The sequence below is a fragment of the Octopus sinensis genome, linkage group LG12 (genome assembly GCF_006345805.1).
Source record: "Octopus sinensis linkage group LG12, ASM634580v1, whole genome shotgun sequence".
Taxonomy (NCBI): Eukaryota; Metazoa; Mollusca; class Cephalopoda; order Octopoda; family Octopodidae; genus Octopus; species Octopus sinensis.
The window spans coordinates 29,881,483-29,893,594 of record NC_043008.1 but is presented as its reverse complement, the minus strand read 5'-3'; the positions used below and the strand labels follow the sequence as shown (position 1 = coordinate 29,893,594).

Below are 12,112 nucleotides of genomic sequence, written 5' to 3'. Positions count from 1 at the left end.
GCAGATTCTTGTTAAATTGCTCTTATCTTCTTCTGTCCATTACTCAAAACATCTGACAACACACCATTGATTTATCATCACGTTAAACAACGAACATTTGAATGATTGGTGAAACAGGTGCTGAATGTTGTTCCAGAACTGTTGTAATATATCAGCTGCAAGTATAGTTTCTGGAAAGCATTGTCTACCAAATTCGTATACCATACGCCAAAACAATACATATTCCACGAAGATAGGCGTCGGAATTATTATCTAAAAGTACTAAGCTAAACATGCAGCTTGGTAAAGAAAGGAAATGTTAATGCTACTCACATCAAGAAACCCTCAAGGCTTTATTCTTCAAAATAATTATGGTCAGTAGACAAGAAAAACACCTTCAGAATCACTTCAAATATTTAATATTATTACAAGGACAATCTCAGATTTTAAAAATAAATTCTTTATACAGATATGAAAGCATCAATAAAGTCGCACTTCTTTTCAAAGCCAGAAGGTATTTCATCCATAAATGATTAATGAAATTCTACAAAACGCAGCTGAGGCCTATTGCTTATTCTGTGAAATTGCGCGGACACATACAGTAACACATCCAATAAAAATCTACTGAACTGATAAAGCCTTCGCAGAAAGGTTCCAGTCTCTTGTCGACTGACACTCTAGAATTTACATTTCATATATTGACACCCACATGCAGACATTTCCACTTCCATCGAATTTCCTCCCTAAAGTTCACCAACGATAATCCGAACATCCTTGACCCCACAAAGATCTCTACGCCTAATTTTTCTTCATTAAATCTGGGCTAATCGGAATATATCCTCACAACCCCAGTTTTACCTGCAGCTGATATATTACAACTGTTCTAGGACAACGTTCAACACCAATTTCACCAATCTAGAAAGACACGCGATGGCCTAGTATATTACACCTTTCTTTTGAACCATCCTGTAAAAATGAGATAAATTAAGCAATTAAGGTGAACCTGAGTTTAAACAACATATTCAGTGATTTACTTAATGAATTTACACTTGCTAATGTAAGCTTTAATTTGATCCTTTTCTTTTAAAACTTTATCGAAAAGACGTAAGGATGAAACGTGTAAATTCGTGGGATACGCTAAAGTCAGTTGGGATAGTGAACTGACATCAACGTTTTGAATATAAAGAATTGGTTACTATTTTATTTCTATCGTTACGTTTTTAAGTATTAAACTGTGTCACATCATCACAACGAACAAAAAAAAGGAAAAGAAGAAAGAAAAGACACACATTAAGCTGAAATAGCATTATTGAAAGTAAGATAATTTATATTTAAACAATATCGGCTACCCGGAGTTATGACTACATTATGATTTAATATTTACCTTCGAAAAATGTGGCGAATAAAAACAAATGTCGCAACGAATTCTTTTTGAAATTGATTAATTCTTCCATTAATCAAACTTAACCACAACATATATCGTCAGTCTGAAAGAAGAGTGAAAATATGTCCAAAATTATTCTTTACTAATGCGTATAACAAAAATATTTTCAGCATTACGGTTAGGGGACTCATTTGTATTACATTTTTAAACAACTCCCACTTAAAGTATATTGATGTATCATTTAAATATTAGTCTGGAGAAATCAATATAAAATAAAATTTCAATTATTAAATCCATTTTCTTTGCAATGTAGTGTATTCGATATGTTAAAGGTGGATGTACACTACTTTGTTGCAAAGCGAAAATATATGATATTTCCAATGAAATGCAGATAATTTTCTTCCATCACTAATCTGAACTGATTTGGTTTAGGAATGTAAAATGCAACACACATTTAAACATAAAATTAAGACAATAACACAATTAGAAGTGATACGTTCCTGAAATAACCCCTCATACAAACAATAAATGCGACATATAACTTTATATTGCTATATTTTATTGTACGACTTCAAATAAAAGTGCATCACATTTAGTTATGAATAATGTTAAGCAGTTAACCATAGCACATTGGTGGCATCATTTAACTCAACCACATTCATAGTTAAAGATAACCGACGAATGAAGCAAGCTGCATTAGTTAGTGTTACATATTCTATCGAATTCTGCTTGCATATTTTTATTGATACAATCTCGAATATACTTCACAACATAATACAGGTGAAACAACAATGAATGCTTTGTGTTGAAGGTAAATGAGTAAAACTGAATGCAAACAGAAGTATTAACTTCCTGTTGCCGTTATACCGACCGTGTGAAGGATAGATTTTGCTAGGACTAATCTTTACAGAGTACTTGCAATACCATCTCATGTAATCTATATGTGACACGTAGAATTTGTGTCACGAAAACATATACAGAAGAATCTCAATTCAAGCTACATACCATAAAAAGTTAGGTATTACTAAATCACTTCTTTTCTAATATCTCATGAGTGAGCATAACTAATATCACCAGGGTAATCCAAAACATTAACATCTTAAAATATTATGAATATAGCTAATCAATTTTTGAACATTACTTGTTAAAAACCCGCAAATTCACTTCAAGATTTTGGCAATCAGAAATAAATAACGTGTCACGGCCGTGATGGAGGAATCATAAAAATGGAAATGTTTTTCCTTTTCTTGTTGCCTTTACCTTTTTATTCGACAGTAAGTGGATTAGTCTCTTACTCTACGAACATAGAGAGAAGTGTATTGATCACTAGACAGTAAACCGTTTGACATACATCTTTTGCGAACACATCAGTACCAAAAACAACTGTTATAGCAACGGCAGCAGGAACAAAAACATAATGAAAATCAAAACAAAAGATTTCTAGTAAATGAAATTACCATATAATGACAAAAGAGTAATCCTTCAAGAAATGAGAAAGTCCTCGCTTTATTGTCATTCATATTGATTTTCGTGAAGAATTCTTTAATAGGAATATACAAAATCTTCACATAGTAGTACGGTAATGATGAATAGCAGAGAAAGTATTCAATATATATTCAATAATAACAAATTAGGTAGTAATGCTGAAATGCATTTACAAATATATATTCTTTCACACTTTCCCAAACTATGAAAGTGAAAGTAGAATGCAGCTTTTGCAAACACCCTTTCCTTTAACGAAAAAAAATATTTGTTCTAATACTTTTCTCTCCAAACAGCATAAACTGCTCAGATACGCACGACCAATAGAGAAGGCAAAACATAAAAGAACAAATAAAAGGAGCGCGTCTAACATGAAGAGCTCCCGAATGTTATTTGTTGAACTCTTTTAGTGTAAATTACTTTTACAACGTTACCAAATGATCCCATCGAAACGCATGAAAGATTGCTTGGCATTATTTCTAGGCTATCGCTTTTGAATCATGAGCATATATGTATTCAATAACATATGTGATAGCATCGATTCTGGATTTTCAACTTTACATAGATATGATTGCAAAATTCTTTTCTAGTAAAACAGAATCCCAATATCAATTTATATATGGATTCACACATTTTGATTAGAGAATTGAAACTATTTGCCTTCCATTTTTGATTTAACTACATCACAGTATAATAAATAGTATCTAAATATCATGAGCTTACATAATTCTATTCAAGTTTGCATTCATCACTCTACAATCTCTCGCTTGTTTTTTCATTGAATTTTTCTCCCTCTCATCACACATGCTTGTGTGTATCTATGCAATATATACAGTGTTTAAAAATTTATACAAACATGAGTATAAATAAACAAATAGGCTTGACAATCAGAATTACAATGTTAAATCAATGAAATATTTCCGTGAAAATAGCAATTACAGATAATATATCATAATACAGAATATTTTTATCCCACGCAATGCGAATATAAGCCCGATTGCTGTATATGTTTAGATTTTAGAAAATTCGAAACTCATCGAGTCCTCTTATATGTTTCTTCAAGTGCCCTCAGAAATTTTCTACCTGGAATATGACGGTAGTGGTTGTGGATGATCTATAAAACTTGATAGTATATACTATTATTAAAAATGTGTTGGGGCCAGTTTATGAGTATGCAAAATAGATATTATTAGTCTTGCACATTTCAATTGTAGTCAAAAGTTTTCAACAAAATTCCAGTTAAATTAGCAATCTTTTCTTTACGGAATACACGTTTTAGTGGAGGCGTCAGATACCTTCATTTAATTATTTTAATCTTTATGAATTATAGTTGATATGTATTAGTTCCCTACCCCCAACCCGCACCACACGTCGAAGCCTGTTGTATTGAGTTTCCTGGGTAAGCCGTTCCATGGGTTTAGATTATTGCGTGGAAGTATTAGAACAAAAATGTTTCGGATTGCGGTTTGGGGATGCGACCACACATAGCTAGAGGAAGTGGGAAATGAGAAGAGATACATAGAGAGAGAGAGAGATGGAGAGCGAGAAAAAGATAGAGAAAGATAGAGTCATAGAAAGACTGAGAGAGAGATGGGGGAGAGTAATGTGTGTTGTGCTGTTGAAGAAACAATACTCTTTGTCGTTATGCCTGTGACGTGTTAATGACGTCTGTAACTTTTTCTGTATAGAAGCACAATCTCAAATACAGCCTTGATATGAATTTGTTGATGCAGTTATAATTTTATTCTTGAGTTTTAATGTGTTGAGTCAAAAGTTTTGCAATATTTTGGTAACTTATTTACTTTATACGTTATGTCACAACAAAAACAGGCTATAATTGAAAGTAAATGTCATCGTGTTGCACCGCGTGAGACAACCTTTCTGCCAGTTCTTTGATCCTGTGCTGATATCATTTCTTGTCCTTCAAAGCAAAGGACTCCTTCAATGAGCCTTCTACATTCTCTTGGTTGATGAAGCTTCGTGAGCCATACATAGGAATAAATAATAATCCGAGGAATCTAGGTCTGGTCTATGTGCTGGGTGCGACATCAGTTCGACTCACGTTTCTGGTGTTTATTCCGGGACACTCAGGCGGTATGAGGTCTCGCGTTATCTTTTTGCAGAAGTGGCCGCTTAATCTTAACTAATCCGAGTACTTTTGGCGCACAGTGACATACATCCACTTCATTGGGGTACACGTTGGCATCGCTGGTTCGACCGTCTACAACGAACTCGTAGCCAATAGTCAATAGTCTCTGCATAATTCCGCGATACGCAGGACTTCACTTTGTGTTCGGAACGCCTATATTTCTTGACAAGTTACAAAAGCTTGTCCCTAACCCAAGTTAGGGTTGTGAAATATATGTCACTTGAATTATTACTTTTTACGATCCATTTACTTCGCTTGAAATGCTTCATCAACGAAGAGGTGCCGGAAGCTTCAGCGAAGGAATTCCTTGCCTCGATGGAATGGAGAATTATACATCTTCAAAATTTAATTCATAAAATGCCTTTTCTTTATATTATATTCCGGCACATATTTTTGCTAAGTAAGTGTCTTAGGGACCTTATGCTAGTTTTGTGCATTTGTTCTCCCCCACAACACACGGGCACGCAAACACGTACCCGCCTAAATATTTATGTTGCATGTACGTCGTATCTGTGTTTGTAGTTGTCACTATGTATTGTTATTGGGAGAAAGTTCAGCAAGGATATAGGCCATTAGAATAAGTGCCGGTACGATTGGTTTCATTAAATCTTTCAAATTGTTCCTCCAGCATGTGCATAATGTAATTCCTGCAAACTATAACAGAGTAAAGAAATATTTATGAGAAACTTGTATATGCCCTGCATGGTTCATAGTAATTCAGTGGGTTTTCTGTTTCGATTATTTCTGTTATTTGTTTGTTGTTGTGTTGGGAACTGCTTTGTTATCTGACCTTATCTCAATGAAATAGGTAATAATTTATGTATTATTATGTTTCATATATATGAACTTTATCCCAGTCTATCTGTTTTTAATTAATATCGTACCGTTGAACATGCTATAGAGAAATGTTGTTTAAAGCCTATGTATATTGTCAGCAACATTCACAAACATCCTTTGCAGCTACCTAATTGACATTAAGTGAAAACTTAAAACAGCTACTTCCTATTCATCTTTTACTGTGGTATACCTAGATAAATCAATAATGATATATGTGTATATATATATATATCATAGAGGCCACTGAATTATAAACTGCATTTTATTTCAGATCGAAATATATTTAAATGGATAAATGTTTTCAAAAGTATGCTACGTTTCTCAAAAATTTACGTATAATTTTGACAGGCAAAAATTATAATAATAATAATAATAATAATAATAATAATAATAATAATATTATTATAATATAATAATGATAATGATAATAATAATAAAATAATAATAATAATAAATAATAATAATAATAAATAATAATAATGATAATGATAATAATAATAAAATAATAATAATAATAATAATAATAATAAATAATAATAATAATAATAATAAAATAATAATAATGATAATAATAATAATAATGAAAATAATATTAATAATAATAATAATAATAATAATAAGAGAGAAGAGAAGAGCGCCAGCCTTGACAGCGGCTGGACGTGTTCCTCACTGCTCTGACAGTTCGGTGGCTGAAAGCCATAGAAACACTAATATGGGCCAGTTTAGCAACGGGGAAAAATAACTCTCAAAGACTGGAACATCTACAATACCTCGTGAGTATTTGAAATTCTCTTCATAGTGGGTTAAGAAATTTACAAATTTACATATCTGCAGCTTTCAAACATACATCCGATCGGCTTTAAAAACTTTAATACCCACAACTGCCTCTGTAAGCACCCTTTTTTTTTCTTCTCTCTAAAAACATCACGCTTTTCATTTTGTGGACTTGCAAAACCCTAAAACTTTCTATGAAAATCTGACTTTTCTTTGCTTCCTCCCAGAATATTCAAATATAAATGTAAACATATACTCTTTATTGCAAAAACACACCTGTTCTTCTAACAGGACATACAAACATCTCTAGAGGGGTCAACTTCAACCTCCACAATATTACCTTGCACGAAATATACAAACACTTTTTATTGCAATAACACAAACGCACATGGGAAAAATAATGATGCTAAGATTCTCTCTGGTCGAACACAGCTTCTCTATTCACAAATAATACAGAACAGCCCTTCAAAATAAGTTAAGAAAATTTATAAATGTACATGTCTACAGTCAATCATACATTCGACCAGCTTTAAAAACTTTGATACCCACAATTGCCTCTGTAAACATCCTTTTTTTTTCTTCTCTCTAAAAACATCACGCTTTTCTTTTTGTGGACTTACAAAACCCTAAAACTTTCTATGAAAATCTGACTTTTCTTTGCTTCCTCCCTGAATATTCAAATATAAATGTAAACATATACTTTTTATTGTAAAAACACACCTGTTCTTCTAACAGGACATACAAACATCTCTAGAGGGGTCAACTTCAACCTCCACAATATTACCTTGCACGAAATATACAAACACTTTTTATTGCAATAACACAAACGCACATGGGAAAAATAATGATGCTAAGATTCTCTCTGGTCGAACACAGCTTCTCTATTCACAAATAATACAGAACAGCCCTTCAAAATAAGTTAAGAAAATTTATAAATGTACATGTCTACAGTCAATCATACATTCGACCAGCTTTAAAAACTTTGATACCCACAATTGCCTCTGTAAACATCCTTTTTTTTTCTTCTCTCTAAAAACATCACGCTTTTCTTTTTGTGGACTTACAAAACCCTAAAACTTTCTATGAAAATCTGACTTTTCTTTGCTTCCTCCCTGAATATTCAAATATAAATGTAAACATATACTTTTTATTGTAAAAACACACCTGTTCTTCTAACTGGACATACAAACATCTCTAGAAAAGTCAACCTCAACCTCCACAATATTACCTTACAGGAAATATACAAACACTTTTTATTGCAATAACACAAACGCACATGGAAAAAAAAATGATAATGCTAAGATTCTCTCTGGTCGAACACAACTTCTCTATTCACAAACAATACAGAACAGCCCTTCCTTAATTTTTCTTAAGCCTAATAGTAGTAAACATCTGAACTTTTTTTGACCGATAGGACCCCACCTAAAAAAAAAAAAAAAAATATCACTGATGGTGATGGTGATGATGGTGATGATGATAATAATGATAGTAATAGTGCTGATAATCTATCTATCTATCTACACACACACACACACTCAAAGAGTTCAACCAACACAAAGAAAGTATTATTTGACAGGCAAGAACTCTGGTGTTGAAGACAGTCAGCCAGCCAACCACCAAGCCAGCCAACGAGACAGACAGACACTACTGTGATGGTGATAATGATAAAAAAAACAAAAATAATAATAATAAGATACTGCTGTGACTACACATAAAACAATATCATTGATGATGATGATGGTGATGGTGATGGTGATGATGATAATGATGATGGTAATGGTGGTGATAATGATGATAGTGATGGTAATGGTGATGATAATAACAATAATAAGCCGACTACGGCTGCTATAATGGTACGGTTATAATTGTAACGGCAATGATGGCCGTCTCCCCACGAGCCAATCAAAGCTAAAAAATGATAACATTATCGTAGCACCAAAATGTTTTTGGAAACTAAAAGGAAAACTAAATCAGTATACCAAATCGCTTGTCCTATGGTTAATCTGGAAGCGCGTCCCCCAGGGAAGAGCCAGCCTGGGATCGAAAAGTCATCAACTGGCACAAGCTCTTCTCCGAATACGGACATGGATGGTCACTTGAACGGGAAATCCCCCAACTCGAGCCCTCCAAGTTCACCACCACAACCACCACAGAAAGAAAAATGTAAGCGGAACAAATGGACCCGAGAAGAGTATAAAGAAGTAATATACGCTTATTACTATGCATTAGGTAGGCCATCTCAAGAGAGACACACCGGAAACTCTTACAGTACATGGAGAACACGGAATCAAGACAGTAGGCCCTATTTGGACGAGAACAAATTAGCAAATGTGAGGAGGGATATCCCTAGAAATAACAGACTCACAGACAGTGAAATAAGCGCGATCAAGCACATAACGGAAAATGACATAAATATAAGACACAAAGGAAATGAATAATCAGATGAACAGTATAGCCCGCCACGAGGCTTAATTGAAAGACTGCCATCTGACCAATGTACGCAAAGGCCTGAAGATACAAGAAATTCTATTGTACCTGTTAAAGATAGCCAGGAAAACGAAAAAACAGTAACTGAAGATCTCGCATTTGCTGAAGAACACAGAGAGTCTATGGCAGAAATGAGGCAGAAAATCCTGAATACGCTTGAAGTTGTAAAACATACAAGTATGAATGATAGAGAACCACTTCATAAACTCTCAAATACAAACCAAAATAAAAAACAAATCAAAATTGGCAACTATATAACAAATGAAATAATACGAGAAATAAAACCTGATTTTACTGAGTTAAATGAAATTATTTACGCTTCTGCTAGGGCAATTGAAACCAGCTGTATGCCCCCGAAAAAACAAAGAAAACAAAACCTGGGAAGAAATCAAACCTGGAGAAGTAAAATTGAAAAAGAGATTGAATTTATGAGAGGGGAAATATCAATATTAAATGAACTAATATGTGGAAATGATGTAAGATCCAGAACAGGAAGAAAGATGAAGAGAAAATTTGGATCCTCACCAAGAGAAGAACTGATATCAATAAAAGAAACGCTGAAACAAAAAGTCCAAGCAAAAGTCCAAAGAATACGAAGATTTGAGAAGAGAAACAAGCAAAAACGCTGTTCACATCCAATGCCAAAAAATTCTACAGAGAAATAGGGAAGGAGAAAGTAACCGTTAAAGACCCCCCTCCCATGGAAGAAGTTCAAAACTTTTGGAAAAGGATTTGGAGTGACAAGAAGACGTACAACATAAATGCAGACTGGATTATACAAACTGAAGGATCCTACCAAAATTTACAACAACAAGCATGGGAAGACATCACAATAGCAGGCCTAAGAAAGGCACTCACGAAGGCCCATAATTGGAAATCCCCCGGTAAAGATAGGGTGCCGAATTTCTGGCTCGCATCGCTCCCATGCGCACACGGTAAGCTAGTTCAGCTGCTCAATGGAATTATGAGAGACCCAAAGAAAACACCTGAATGGTTAGCAAGTGGCATTACTTACCTACTCCCAAAGAATAACGAAACCAACCTTCCAAAAAACTATCGGCCTATAACCTGTCTATCCACCACGTATAAAATCCTAACATCTATCCTGGCGGAGAAAACATATGCATTCATGGAGAAGAACGATATTTTCCCCATGGAACAAAAAGGGTGCCGCCGAGGCTCTTACGGATGCAAAGATCAACTGCTAATCAATCGTATGATCCTTGAGAACTGTCACAACAAGCGCAGAAAACTCAGCACCGCATGGATTGACTATAAAAAGGCCTTCGACAGTATACCGCATCCATGGATCTTGAGATCGCTGGGCATCTTCAAAATTTCCCCTGTGATTTCAAACTTCCTGAAGCACAATATGTCGTTGTGGAATACGAATCTCCAATTATACCACTCTAATGGAGTACTTGCCTCAGAAAATATAAACATCAACTGTGGAATTTTTCAAGGTGACTCACTTTCACCTTTAATATTCTGCATAGCCCTAATACCCCTTACAAGTGAATTAAACAGAACAGGGTAAGGGTATAAAATTGCCAATAAAAAAATAAGCCATCTATTTTATATGGATGACTTAAAACTTTATGGTAAAGACAATAATGAACTTGAAGGCCTATTGCGCACCGTGAAAGCATTCAGCGATGACATCGGGATGGAGTTTGGACTTGAGAAGTGTGCCAAGGCCACTTTCCAGAAAGGAAAAGTGAAGACCACAAATTCAGTCGTGTTAGATGTTGACACAGTCATAAGAGAGCTTGAGCAAGAACAAACATACACATATTTAGGGATAAATGAAGGCTCTGGTATTCAGCATACAAGCATGAAAGAGAAAATCGGGAAGGAATATTATAGGAGAGTTCGTGCAGTCCTGAAATCTGAACTAAATGCACGTAACAAGGTGTTAGCTATAAATTCCTTAGCAGTTCCAGTTGTTACTTATAGCTACAATGTGTTGAACTGGAATATGAGTGAAGTAAAGAATATAGATAGAAAAATACGCAAGCTGCTGAGTTGTAATAGGATGCACCACCCAAAGGCAGACGTAGATCGCCTTTACATTCCCAGAGCCCAAGGAGGTCGAGGTCTGATCCAATTTGAACTAGCTTACAAAACAACCACAATTGGACTGGCCAAATATCTCGAAATATCGAATGACTGGATGCTAAAGCTCGTGGAAAATCATGAGAGACGAAAGAAGCTTCATTCTATCATAAAGGAAAGCAAAAAATTTGCTATTGATCTCGTGCAGGATACCCAAACTGAACAACCCGAGGGTAGTACGGCAACTATTGCTGCAAAGAAGGTGAAAATGATGGCAATGAAAAAAGCGCACGAGCAATTGGCTAATAGGTGGGAGGAGAAACCTCTGCACGGCAAATATGTGACCCGCAGCAAACAAGCTGATGTTGACCAGAAGCAAACCCATCAGTGGCTACGGAGCTCAGGGCTAAAAGCAGAGAGCGAAGGTTTCATCCTGGCTGCTCAAGATCAAAGCCTATTAACCCGGAACTACCAGGCCAATGTGATGAAAAATGGAGCAGACCCAAAATGCCGATTCTGCAACGACATGATTGAAACAGTGGACCACCTAATCTCTAGATGTAAAGTCTTAGCACCAGTGGAGTATAAATTAAGACATGACAGAGTTGGCCAATATCTCCACTGGCTAATAAGTCGGCATTACTATATCAAAACTGCCGACAAGTGGTATAATCACCACCCTGAGGCTGTAACTGAAGGAGAAAATGTAACCATTCTGTGGGACTTTCCAGTACATACAGACCGAACCATCAAGGCCAATAAACCAGATATTGTTGTGAAAGACCAAAACAATAAAGTTTGCTTATTGATCGACATGAGCATCCCCTGTGTTCATAATATCTCAGCGAAAGAGTTTGACAAGCTCAGGAAATATAAAGACCTACTCATTGAAATTGAGAAAATGTGGCATCTCAAGGCGGTTACAATACCAGTGATCGTAGGAGCACTAGGAATGATCAGGAAGG

General features: G+C 35.1%; 1 protein-coding gene across 8 annotated transcripts in view; it reads right to left on the bottom strand.

Moving 5' to 3' along the window:
- Positions 1-12,112, bottom strand: part of LOC115217977 (protogenin A-like) — a 1,479,291-nt gene that overhangs the window by 834,048 nt on the left and 633,131 nt on the right. For 6 of the 8 annotated variants that reach the window (XM_036507815.1, XM_029787710.2, XM_036507814.1 and 3 more), the window contains one exon: positions 1,364-1,466. The gene's annotated coding sequence lies outside the window, so the exon portion shown is untranslated. Of the gene's footprint in view, positions 1-1,363; positions 1,467-2,623; positions 2,643-12,112 lie in introns of those variants that run through there. The other 2 variants (XM_036507816.1, XM_029787708.2) reach the window with 1 other exon arrangement.